General features: G+C 43.1%; 2 long non-coding RNA genes across 2 annotated transcripts; both read right to left on the reverse strand.

Moving 5' to 3' along the window:
- Window positions 1–1173: 1173 nt before the first annotated feature.
- Window positions 1174–11576, reverse strand: LOC135910227 (uncharacterized). The gene is made up of 3 exons (XR_010566951.1): window positions 11423–11576; window positions 10312–10420; window positions 1174–1457 (listed from the first exon to the last, which is right to left on the reverse strand). It is a non-coding gene; the product is annotated as an uncharacterized lncRNA (long non-coding RNA).
- On the reverse strand, window positions 6139–7701 carry LOC135910224 (uncharacterized). The gene is made up of 2 exons (XR_010566948.2): window positions 7504–7701; window positions 6139–7439 (listed from the first exon to the last, which is right to left on the reverse strand). It is a non-coding gene; the product is annotated as an uncharacterized lncRNA (long non-coding RNA).
- Window positions 11577–12726: the final 1150 nt, after the last annotated feature.

A 12726-nucleotide genomic window follows, 5' to 3' on the forward strand; every position in this document is an offset into this window, starting at 1 on the left:
TCAATACTATGGTAGTGCGAGTGAACAATTACTGTTATATTATCTCCACTTCCTTCAGCCGTCACTTTTGCAACAACTTCTGGTACACCAAGCCTCTAGTACGCCTAAAATGTACTCCATGTATGGTTTACTGATTCTGTACAAGTTAACACTTTTGCAAAATGGTTGATGACCAGGGTATGATGATATAGTTCTGCATTTTTGCCGTCTGCTTTTTCTTCTACATTTAATTTACAATTTTCTTTAGAAATTGGCCTCATGTCAGAGCAGGCCTGGAGCTAAGTCTTCATCTTAACACAACTGTTCTCTACCATCAAAGAAAGACAGAAGGAAATGAAAATGGCAATTTTGAAAGCAGTTGCTTACGTGTTGGTCACCAGACAAGAGCTGCAACATGACCAGAGGTGGCACTGCTATACCCAGTCTTGTCTAGCTGTTGCTTAGTGGCAACTTCTCAGGAGCACATGGTTGCTTCTTGAACCAATTGACTGCACTCTATGAACAGAATTGCAACTGGCAAACATAAAACAAATTCGCAACTATGCTTACTTTGAGACTATATGCAATAACTCCATCTGCTCACGACAGTCGATTTCTAACGGAATCGCCTCTGAAGTGGAGTGATGACGAATAGGCAGTCACCTAGCTTGCTTCAGGTTATCAAGTTTTACTATATCTGCTGCAGTCTCGCATTTTGCCTATCTCTTGAAGTTATCTGTGCCAGTAGTGACCCTGGTTTTATCTCTTCCCTGCTTTTTCTTTTCTTTCAAATACGCTAAATATGTCTTGACTACCCTGATTGCACTGATCAGTTAATGCTCTGATAAGCTCTGCACCCCATCATTAGTGGAAAGTGAATGTTCCTTATGGTTCTCCTGCTCAATATTTTGACATTGCATTGCAGTGTGCCAAGTCTGGATATTTTCTGCAGCCTGCTTGATATGGTGGTGGTGCCATCTGGTGCGGCGAAAAATGATACTGATTTCTGTGAATGAACAAAGTTTGCAGAGCATGATTACGTAGAAAAAAAAAGGTTATCGTAACGACTGGCAGAGCATGGTGGGCATTGTTTCGTGCGACCGAAGCTTCCAGCTCTGTAGGAATAGAGAAATGAAGCATTGGTGCCGTGAGTGCCCGGAAGCGGCAGCATTTCATATTCAATAACACCACTCGTAAAAGGTGCAATCTTTATTTGAAAACAATTTGCGAGTGTCTGCTTCATACCTAACACACTCCACATTTTTTTTCTACAGGCATTGTGCGGCCCCTATGAATCGAAATGCACGAAAATGCACGGACGAATTTGCCTCAATACAAGATTGTGTGAGAGTGTGCTGTCAAAACTCTGAGCTATAGCACAGCCCCAACTTTGAGAGCAGATGATAAAAAAAAATTGAGTTGCTACTCTGAATGCTTAGTCACAGGAGCTTGAGTCACTGGGATCTTCGCCAAGTTTCCTGGAAGTTAAGAAAAAAAGATGGATTACAAAGTTTTCTAGCACAGTTGAGAACAAATTATTACTTAAGAATTCTCTTTTATTTTCCACCAAATTCACAAGCTACATAGAAAAAGAAAAAGCTAGCAATAAAGGTACACTGCAACAATTTTTGAACATGACAAGGAAATATTTGTGATCTGCAGACCATGCTGCCATGAACAAGTGAGCCAAATGATATTCCGCTGCACGCAGGAGGGAGCACCCATCACCTTGCATAGACGATTGGTCACTTTCTCCTGAGGCTTTCAAGGCTTTGTCTATTCTTTCTCCACTACGGTGTCGTAGACCTGCGTGACAGCCCACAGGTGCCAGTGATAGAGCAATTTGTTCATGTCAGTGTGTTATTCCCACGCGCAAGCATGCACGCTTTTTTTATTGACCTTGAAGTTTGCTGACATTGAAATGAGTGTTTTTGGAGTGCTTTGCTACATCAAGGACGATGGCATATTGTTAATGCCTAGATCTCCCACCTTGTAATTTCCACAATCCTTATCAGAAAAATTAACTGATTACTTTAACCATAGTTTAATCGCGCTTACCAAGAGCACATAAAAGACCAACTACACAGGCCTATGCTCCATACAGACCCAGGCCTATGGATCATGGACATGACGTAATGTGGGCCAGCCTTTGCAACCCAACACTCCATGAAACCACCCCCTTAACCTTTTTACTCTTTTGCAAACCTCTAAAGGTCAACCAGACATGTGGCCCAGTGCTCAGTGTACTTGACCCAGTGCGCTTCATTCCCAGCAGATTTTCATCAATGTACACCTTGTTCATCTTGCCACCTTGGTGGGTGCCTTGCCAACGACTCTGTGTGCATTTTCTCTCAATATGCTTGTGCCACTTCAGTAGTTTGTTGCAACATATTGCAGTCATTGATTGCAATGGGCTCAGCTGCCAGTCATTTGGCAGAACATTGTAAAAAATGTGGTTGTAAGAGATATCTTGAAGACTGCGTGCTTTTGGAATGCTACAAAGAGCAACGCGCCCATTAGACTTAACAAAGCTTTTCACATATACCAACATGGCAGTTCTTGTGTTCACGTGCCTCCTATATCTGTACATTGTAGTGAAATATGCTACTCATCGAATGTGTGATAGCATGTCGACAAAACCGTGGCAAGTGGTGAATTGATGTTCTTATGATTTCTGCACAGATTCTCTTTTATAGCAATGCAGTTGATATGCAATTAACACTGGTTGCTGGTCAGTGTTGTCTTCACTGTGTCCCGTCATTTGTGCTGTTCGATTCCCATCTCAACATAAACATTCGTCATCCACATCACTAGATGCGTGTGCGGCAACCGCACATTGCAGTCGTGCATGTTGTTTTTCCAGAACAGCGTGCTGTCAGTGCGGAGTTGGAAGACACTTAGTTTCACTCATACCTCAAGGGTCGGAGAGGGACATATTTACATGAGGGGTGGGCAATGAACACTGCAGTTCTCACTTAAAATGTTAAATTTGGTATGATCTGTTAACATGGCAATGTGTGTGGGAAGGTCGTCCCAGCCCACTACGATATGTAGAAAAAGGACCACTGGAAAGTCTTTGTACGGTTTCATTTGCAAGATACAGAGTTCGATTGGAAATGCAGTCTAGTCTGATGAATACATATCTCCTGATGACAAGGAATAGAAAAATTCATGATAAAGACACAAACGTGTAAGTTTACAATGGCAGGCAATAGGATGAACGCCAAGCTGAGATTTTATTGCAGGTAAACTAATATTGTTAGAGTAATTAAAATTAATAAATATGAAAGCATGGTTGTGGCCGGATTCAAGCATATTTGTAAGGTTAGTTTGATGATTCATAAAAGTGGCATTAGCAAAGTCAAGTTTAGGCCTCACAAGTGTTTTACAAGCTATTAGTTTTGTGGTGGTGGTGGTTGCCAATGCTAGGTTAGGTTAGGTTAGGTGCCAATGCAGGACTCGATTAGCAGAATTAGTCATGTTGACAACATGTTGCGACCATGTTATATCACAGGAAAACCTTGTTACAATGACGTTGAAGGGGAAGCCAGAATCACTTTGCTATATTAATTACTTCATTATATCCTTTACTGTATGTACTGCAAAATGAACCTCAATGAGGATACTGAGGGGAATTTTACTTAGTTACATCTATTATTTCATTATAGCGAGATTTGGCTGTACCAACATATTTAATGGTGTTAGTAGTGGTTAAAAGAGCTTCATGGGAGTGTGTAAGTGGAGGCTGTGTAATTATGATGCCAGTGAAAAGACATTACGAAGGTCTTGTTAATATTGATGGACATTAACCAGTTGCTGCAGCAGTCCTGTATTTTAAGATCATTCTTCAAGTGGGAAAGACTGAGACGGTTGAACCACGGGCTGCATAGAACAAAGCCGTTGGCAAAAAGTCTTATGTGAGAATTGATGTTGAGCGGGAAGTCATTTAAATAAATTGAAAAGAGGAGGAGGGCCTAATGCAGTACTTTGGGAAAAGCCAGAGGCTACACAAGAGAATGGAGACCTACAAGAATTAGCAACAAAAACCTGCTGTCTATCAGCTAAAGAGTTGAAAATCTAGTTGAACACAGGCAGGTCTAAAACATGATAGCTTGAGCAATAAGTGATGGTGAAGAACATTATCAAGTGTCTTTTCGAAATCAAGAAACGAGTGAATTTCATGAAGTAAAATAGCAGGCCATGCTTACTTGGGTGACAAAAGTTGTTAGAAGACAGGAAATGCGTTACTTCAGAATGCGCAATACTCTCCATTATTTTGCAACGTACATTGCACTCTTGTTGCACCCTGTATATTTGCCACACAACAATAATCGTCATCTGTGTTGTCCGCATTTCCTTTCTTTAACGTGGCAACCCGGTACTTTCCAGTAACGAACGGCATGCACGTTATCAGCATGACATAGCATTCCTGACGGGAAATGACGAGCGCAGCATTTTCAAGAAAGGAAATGCAGGCAAGACAGATAACGATTATTGTTGTGTAGCAAATATACACTCCAAAGGGTGTAAACTTTTCTTAGAATGTGGTGGTGGATATGGGGTGACAATTAACTGGTGATGTCCAGTTACCTTTCTTAAAGACAAGAATGACCTTCCCAATTGGCCAGTCAATGGGAACTGAAGCTCTATTGAGTGACAAAATGAAACTAGTTATACTTTAGTGTTTGTCAGTACTTTAGCATTTATATTGTCAATTACAGCTGATAACAAGTTTTTAGTTTATCAATGGCACTAGCAATACTAATCGGACAAAGGAAATACAGCACACGAGGGAATGCACACAGGATGGCAAAAAAAGGAAGGTTCTGAGTAGATTTGTGGGTGAAGACAGAGCTTAATATAGTATTTGATATTTAGGTAGGGCAGAACTTAATATTACATACTGAAATTATGCTTGTGTCCTCAGGTTTAATGGTTTTCTAAAACCATTTGCAATTCCTGTAGCATAGATGATAGAGTGTTATAGTAAATGGTATTTTTGGCTTGCATAATTAATGCGATGTACTCGTTTACAGCAGAGTAGTATTTAGTGCATGCGAAGTTGTATTTAAGATGTTTCGTAGAAATAAATAAAGTCGAACCCACTTATAACGATAGCAATTTTAACAATATATTGTTTATAAAAATGAGAAGTTGCTGCACTGTCAACTTTTGTAGGTTTTCGATAGGTGAGATAACCCACTTACTGATATGCCCCCATGCCACATTATCGGTAATAACATTGAAGTCTAGCTGCTGGGTGTCCTTGCCAAAAGGGGATGAAATTCAAGATCCTTGGAAAAAAAACATGAAAAAGAGAAATTCAATCTGCCGCACGATCGCCCACTGCCCCGACGGCAGCCGTGCACACCTCTCCCGTCGCCCTTCCACCCCTCCGAACAGGAATGGACTGTGCCACTGCGCTGCTCTGCTCCTAGATTGCTCACTGGCCCCTCATTCTGCACATTTCCGCCAACAGATTAAGTTACTTGTGCTTGTCTTTGTTGGTTGTGTCGAAGTCGATCCTGGCCATGTGGTTTCTTAGCCTCAATTGACTCATCGCTGAAACAGAAGATGGCTGATGGACGACGTTTCTGGTGAAAAGAAAGTGCGCCGCCATAGACTTGGAAACGAAGTGCTTCCGACCGATGAGACAATTGTCGCAAACTAATTTGCATCAGACAGCGACAATGGTAGCGAAGATGCCGTAGGTCAGGCTGCCTCAAAATTGTCCTCGCAGGAGGCCTTGCACCAGATTCAGTCCCTCTGGGGCTCTGCCCAAGTAACCACGGATATCCGGGCGACGTCCGACGGACGTCCTTTCTGGATATTCGGGATGTCCGTGGGATATCCATGAATGTCCGACGTACGTCCGAGGGACGTCCCTGGGAAATCCAAAGGTAATCGCTTTGGCATCCGTAGTACGTCCGACGCGGACATCCAGCATGGACATTCAGGGGACGTTCAGGATATATATATGTGTGTGTGTGTGTGTGTGTGTGTGTGTGTCTTCCCGGGGATATTCCAGCTATACACATACCTTGAAGCGACAATAGTTGCCTGGACACATTCAAGCACCCGACCATTATATATATTACATTGGTCTAATGCTTGAATGCATTCTTGTTTTAAATAAACGAGAAATAAACTTACACCAACTTCCAAATACAATGAAACCTTTATTGTCACCTTATACATATACATAAAAAGACCAATAAGCAGATATATGCATACTGTTCAAAGAACAAATAAATACACGGATAAAGAAGAAAACTTGCAATTCCAATAGCACAACACAAGGTAGAGAACAGAACAAAAATTCTTATTGCCCACCCTGCTTTGACATTTGAGTATGCAGCATGGAATAAAAAGAGCAAAAAGAATTAGCATTATTAAGCAGCGAAAGCAACAGAAATGACGTGAAGGAATTAATCTTGACTACATCACTTCACTAGCACTGTGCCACACGGGCACAAAAAATGACATTAACTGGCTAATGCCTTAAACTTTAATGTCATTCGCGGGGTGCCACACGGTCATGCTTAATGGTATTGCAGCTTAAAAATGTTATTCGCGACGTAGTGCGTTCTCGTAAGTCAACTTGCCGTCAAAAGCGTACTCTCGTTCCCAATGTCTCGACATTCTGACGTGGCTAAACGAACTATTAGTGAAGAACAGTTAATATATTATTCACTTTCTTTAAACAATAGCTCTTTCTCGTGGCGTAGTGCGTTCTTACAATTATTAAAACTCACTTGGCCATCGAATGCGTACTCTCGTTTACAATGTCCCCGCCGTGGCCGTAGTGACCATATTCTCACGATATTAAACAAACTTGTAGATAAAAACAACTAATATATTCTTCACTTTTTTAAAAGGAGCTTTTTATTTTCGTAGAGATCAGCAGGCGATCTTGCCGCTACTCACGGCTACAGCTCTAATCATGAGCGCATTAGTCAGGAGAAGCTGTTTGCCAGGAGAATCAAAGGGCGCCGATGAAGAGTCCGCGGTAGCTAAAGCAAATGTAGACTCCGGGGTCCTGCTTACCAGAGAACCCGCATTGACTTGTGCGTAGACCTCTCCTAAGGGATCCTGTTCCGTTCTCACAGCGAAGTGAACCATCCGAAGCGTCACGTAGAGTATATATCCATCAGGGAAGCAAGGCACATTGTCCTTAGTGCACGTAGTGTCACAACCACCGTCCTGAACTTCCGATGTCGCCTCGGTGCAGCGACCAGCATCACAAGGCGTACAAATGTTTGCAGGGACAGCTCGACCGCACATGATAATGCATGCGTGCGGGGTATACGCGCCACTGCACAGTTCTAGACTTGCGAATTCTCGAGCTGTTCACTGCTGGCTGCCGGTGCGAGATCCGAAGTCCTCGAATATCGTCTTTGTTTCCAGCGACGCTCTTTTTCGCGCGTGCGGCTTCTCCCGCAGTCTAGGCATCCTGGCACCTGTGAAGAAAACACATTTCAATACCCAAACGAATTAAAAAAGAAATCGATGTAGCTGTCATACCTTGGTAGCTGAGTAGGAGACTTCGGTAGGCACGGTAGGTGACAAACGCTGCTCCACTGCCCTTAAAACGATCGCAGAATGAAAAATGGCGTGGCGACGATGGCTAGAGCTTGGATTGGATTGGATGACTGAAGCGTTCTGCTTTGCCAAGGTTCTAACACTTCCACGTGCATCTACGCAAACATAAATAGGTTTTTAAGATAGTGTATTATTACACAGTGAAATATTTACTTATTCTGGGAATATTCGGTATCTGCTTTTAGAGTTTTTAGTTTCTGCTAACGCTGTTGGCGCCAGAAAAACATAGCCTTTGAGATTACCGTCAATGCATGGCGGCTCTGACGCATTATAGCTTTCGTAATCGCTTTCAACGCACGCGGCCACCAAAAGCGTAGCCTTTGAGATTTGTTTTTGTTACCTATAATGATATTATTGTATGCACAATTGAACACTGTAGACTACTTCCTGTTTTAAGAAACCAGCCAAAAACAGGCGCACACAGGAAACATACGAGACGACAGGAAAGAGGCTGGAAGGGGCCTGTCTTGTGTACGTTTCCTGTGTCCGTCTTTTTTTTTTTTTGCTGGTTTTTTCTTAATACAATGCACCAACTAGCCCAACATCGTGTTTTACTTCTTGTTTCAATGATAAACCTGAACCTACATAGCGTCCCAGTTACATGTTCGGAGGTCAGGACCATTTTTTTAAAGCAAACTACAAACTGTTTGTATGACCCACCGATATAAAAAAAATCGTATTTTAATACTACGATGTTAAAGTGGGCAGAACTTATATCAAGTTGGAAATATATTTATTTTGCTTTGAAAAAAGAATGAACTGTGTCCGATAGAGAACAAAAATAAACAAATATAATATGAACAGACTAAAATTTCCGGCAATATATTTATGCTAGTTTATATATAATTCCCTAGTGTATATCCTGGGCATGCTTATTTATGGACAGCCAGCGGACGTTCAAAATGGGATGTCCCATGGACATCCCGGTGGGATGTCCTTCGGACATCCAAACAGGATATGGACTTCTCCTGTACGTCCCACGGTCGTCCGTGTTGGATATCCGGATGGGTGGACGTTGGGACTTATGGTGGACGTCCCACGGATATCCGTGGTTACTTGGGTGCTTTTGCGAGCGACCTTCCGCTGAACTATGTGGAACTTGGAGAAGGATGAAAGCAAACTTCGTGTAAAGCGAGCAAGGTTGGTGGACATGGGGTTTTCTAGTGCAAGCTCGTGAGAAGTACGTGGCAAGATCCGCGTGGCGATCTCACCCCAGCATTTCTTCTAGATTTCTCAAGCTGACAGGCTGCTGCGTAAACCTTCTTGCATATTTCAAAAGACCCCTTTGGGGCCACAAAAGCCATGCCCTGGTGAAGCTCGCATGTCGCTTGCCGCCTGTGATCCCTCTCTGCACTTGTTACAGCAGTGACATTCTTGAACGCTGACAGCCATGGCTTGTTAAAAGCGCAAGGAGTGTGCAGGAAACAGAGTTAAACAGTTAAACTAGTGAACACAATCAGCAGCAAGATGGACGAAGGTGGTGGGGAGAGTCACTGGCCTCCCCACCCTTATAGTTTTCTCACAACAGCTCAGCCATCCCCCTATATTTTAGAGTGAATCTGTATACGGCGACGATCTTGGGATTCCTTTATGTCCGTCGACAGAAAACTTTCATCATCAATGGCTTATACCCCCATAATCAAGCTAAAAATGGAAAGGCTTCTAGCCCCGTAAAGTAGAGGCTACAAGCACTGAGCAATGTAACAGTGGTTACATTCTGTGCAATCACGCATGCAACATACAGAACAGCACGTCAAAAATTATCGTCACCAATGGCTCAAAGCCCACTAAGCAAACAAATAATGCAACGGCTCATACCCTTGTAAGGCAGAGGCTCCACACACTCAGCAAAGTGCAGCGAACAGTGCATACATTCTTTTGAATCATGCATAAAACATACAGAGCAAGCTCAAAACAAGCATCCGAACCACATTATCGATAAGGTGCTCGTGATAGCAATGTGAAGCACGTAGCACTCCCCGCTTATATTTCCCTGTAAAGACTACTGCTGCACAAGCTTCTGCGGCGACGCCAACTTGAGGCATGGGGCATGACGCCCCTAGCCCTTCGTATTTAAAATAACCAGCCTAGCTACTGCTTTCAGTGTTGTTGCAGCACTGCTGTGGGTGGTGGTGCACTGTCAAAGTTATGATTACTCCCGTTCATACCATTACGGTAAAACAGCACCACTACCATTACTGTAAAGGCATAAAGCATTGCCTACCACCCTAAGCAGTTGTAGTGGTGGTTTTCAGCAGCTTCAGTGGTCCTTCACTTTCGCAGGGCTAGGATGGCGAGTTTTTGCTCTCTCTTTTTTTTTCATGCAGCCCGGTTATAATAATTATCAGGTATAACAATGCAATTTTCGTGGCACCTGAATATTGTTATAAGTGGGTTTGACTAGTTTTTGCTTAATAATTGGGTGTTTTCAGTTATTAAACCACAGGGACTATGCTTGCTTATTAACAGTATAATAACTGGAACAAATATTGCTGTGAGTGGTTGCATTTCATTTTTAAACAGCATCCACTTTGTCTCGATGGAGTGCGAGTGTGACGATGAACAAAAATCTTCCGTAAGAACAGTTATTTCTACTGTCATAGGAACTCTGACATGAACATGTGTTGGGCCAACTTATTCTGGCTTCACGTTCATCATGTGATGCTACCTGCTTTTTTTTCTTTCCTTTCTCCAAAACTAAGGGACATCGATAACATGCATAAGAATTACTTTTTAGCAGTCATCATCCTCGCAGTGCAGTTCTTGAGCCAGGATCCCGCCGCATCACGAATCGCATAGGATGTTGCATTGTCATATGTAGAGTTGCTCCTAATGGCCTCTGAAACATTGGATCACCTTCTGAGTCTTGCATGTTGGAGCACCAAGAATTATTAATTAAGCACTGCATGCACTGAGGGGATGGGGAGCTTCGAAGATTTCTTCAAAAGCGGCATTTTAACATTATACAACATTTCAGAATCTGACGTACACACTTAACAAAACCAAAGTGAGAAGCAACAAATTATGTGATCAGTACTATACATGTTTTAGCTGGCGCCACCACCGACGGTGGCGCCAGCTTTTCCAGTGGTGGAGCTCGAGGCCAATAGTGATGAACTGCACCCACACTATGAGACAAGCCGCTAAGTTATCAAGGATGCTTTTGCATATTTGTCATGCATGTTCTGCGCGTCCAGTATTTGCATCCAGTCAAGTTGCAACAGAGTTACGGGTGATTTTGTTGCATGGTGTTGGAAATCCTTATCGCTCAGGAATACCAAGTGGCTCATGATGGCGCCAACACTACCCTCGATGTCGGTGCCCACGTGGCCTGTGATGAAGCGAGCAAAGTGTCAGATATTCATTCGGCCAACAGCATATTGGAGTCAACCTCTATTTAGTTACAAGGGCACACATTAACCATACTCTATTTGTAGTGACAGCATGAAAGTGGCCGCAATAGAGACTGACCATTTGACTCCTTCAGGTGCTGTGTACGCAACTGTGGTACACAACATTTTACATGTCCTGTATCCACCCCCTTTTTCTTTCATGCCATGTTTGTTTCTTGCATTCCTCGCTTACGACAGAATGAACAGGTTGCAAGCAAGCATACGTGCATGCAGCAATGTACTGAAAAGCTTGGCCTGTCATCTGTGGAATAAAGTCACTTCTGATGAATGCATTTCTTTGCACTCGCAATAATTCATACTTTTAAGTGGTCCCTGATATATCTGAAATATTGGTTGGCGACTGTAGCGAGGTGCTACTGAACATGAAAACTTGAGAAATGTAGCGTAGCTGTTTCTTCAAAATGACTGCTGGATGAATATAAACTTACGTTCAATGACGCTGTAAATAACCATATCTTTCAATCTTCTCTTCTTGCGTTGCCCAAGCATGCTGAACTGCTGCCCCACGGCATCACTGAACAGGAAGCGAAGGACACCGGCTACAAACGCCCGTAAATTGGAGCCTCCAACAAGTGAAAGTCGGTGTGTCTGAAAAAAGATACACGACAAAGAGAAAAGGAAAACATATTAGCAGAGCAAACCTGAAAGTACTATTTGATGCATAACCCTAATGATTCATGAAGGATATAACTGAAATGCTAACTGCTAACTGCTAAAGTTAGCAGTTAGCATTCACTAGGCACATTTAGAAACATCACCATCATTATTCCTATTTTATGTCCACTGCCCAGGGCAACAGCTTTTCCCAGTAATCTTTACTTCACCTTGTTTTGTTTTAGCCGACTTTAGTTACCTAGCTGACTCTATTCCATGCCTGCGAATTCCATGCCTAATCACATGCCACCGTCTAGTAAGATTGTCTTCCCTTGGCACCTATTCTATTACTCTGATGGACCACCAGTTATCTGCCACATCCATCACATGACCTGCCCAACTCTGCTCCTTCCTCTTAACCTTATCTAGAACACCACTGACTCACTTTTTTTCTTTCATCCATATCATATTATGCAGCTGAATCTAGTTAATAATGAAGTCGCACTCGACACCTAAATATAGCTTCACATATTCCGTATTTACTCGATTCTAAGCACCCCCTTTTTTTCACGATCGCGATGCCCAAAGTGAGGGGGGGGGGTGCTTAGATTCGAAAAATCCAGAATGACCCCCCTCTTTTCGCTGCGACATCATGACGAGAGGGGTGTGAGAAATAACATTTTATTTTGCAAACATTCAAAAGAAAAATCGCTGCAGAGTGTGAAACCACCGCTTGTGTCGGATGCTCAGTCACTATCACTGCCACTCGAGTTCGTCGCACCGCTTGAACCGCCGCTCTCGGTATCCCGTAGCAGGTCGTCTTCCGTTCCGTCGAAGTGGTTTGTGATCGAGCACTTCTTAAATGATTTGACCACAACGTCCACTTGGACCCGCTTCCAAGCGTCCGAAATTCGCTTTGCGATGGTTGATGGGTATGCTTTCTGCAGCTTTCGCCGTACAGCCGTACAGTCCGGCTGTACGGCGTACATCGCGCCTACTCGCGCCGCGGCCGCTGTGCTACCTTGGGACTCCGACGGCTCCGGTTCGAGACAGAGTGAGCAAGCGCGCTTGGGGGCCTTGGCTACGTGCTCTTCTTAACAAATAGGGAGTGCTTAGATTCGCATGCAAACTTTATTCC

This window comes from Dermacentor albipictus, chromosome 10, assembly GCF_038994185.2.
Source record: "Dermacentor albipictus isolate Rhodes 1998 colony chromosome 10, USDA_Dalb.pri_finalv2, whole genome shotgun sequence".
In the NCBI taxonomy this organism is placed as follows: Eukaryota; Metazoa; Arthropoda; class Arachnida; order Ixodida; family Ixodidae; genus Dermacentor; species Dermacentor albipictus.